We start from the raw sequence: 998 nt of genomic DNA, 5'->3' as shown, positions 1-998 counted from the left end.
ACGAATAAATGGTATATTTCCAAATTCTCTTGAGGGGATCAATATTGAGGTGGACACGTGGCCGTTTCCAACTAGTTGTGTATGCCGAGGGTAGCTCTCGGGAAAGCTGGCGCTCAGCTTACTGTGATGGACCCACACTTCAGGTGCTTGACACGTGTCTATTTCCTATTGGCTGGCTTTACCGAGTGTGGCTCTTGGCAACACTAGCACTCCGCATACAATGTGGGACCCATTGTCATGTGCTTGAAACGTGGTTGTTTCCTATTGGCTCGCCTTGCCGAATGTCGCTCTCATCAAAGCTGCGCCACGTGGAAACCTCCGTTTCCATCTGCTGTCCATGAGTTGCTTTATTTTGCCGATGATTACGGTTTGACACTTGGCAAAGAGTTTGCCAAGTTCCCATGTTTTGGCTCTCGGCAAATTTCTGTTTGCCGGAGAGGGGTACGCCGAGTGGCCTTTGCCGAGTGGTACTGTCGGCAAAGTCTTTGTCGAGGGTTTTTGGCCCTTTGCCGAGTGTTCCGGGCACTCGGCGTGCGTGTTGATTCCAGTAGTGAATGTGATATATAGGGCACCCGCAAACACTCCGCCTAAACAAAGTAATGCCTCTATGGAGCCTCTGTAACTCCGGAAAATTGGGCTTGGTACTCGGATGCGACGAAGTAGGTGAGTAGCACGATTTGGTTGTGAGCTTCCAAACCACTGAGTCCTCCACACCCTCATGTTGGTTAATGTACTGTAGAAGTCCCCAAGGAGGTTGATGCGGTCATGCTGGCTGAACTGTAAATTTGGTTAACCTAATTGTTGTTGAAAAGATCAAGCTTAACAATGATCTTTTTCAAAGAAACATGAATAAGAAGGGCAGTGTGCTTGTGGCAAAGGCCATCAAGCCATGGCGAGTCCTAAAATTCACCTTCTCGCCATCACCGGCAGTGACTACTGTTAGAGCATGGAAGGGAATCTTACCGCTTCCGCCAATATTAGCAACAATCATTAGTTGT

This window comes from Triticum dicoccoides, chromosome 4A, assembly GCF_002162155.2.
Source record: "Triticum dicoccoides isolate Atlit2015 ecotype Zavitan chromosome 4A, WEW_v2.0, whole genome shotgun sequence".
Classification (NCBI taxonomy): domain Eukaryota; kingdom Viridiplantae; phylum Streptophyta; class Magnoliopsida; order Poales; family Poaceae; genus Triticum; species Triticum dicoccoides.
This window is presented reverse-complemented; position numbering follows the sequence as displayed.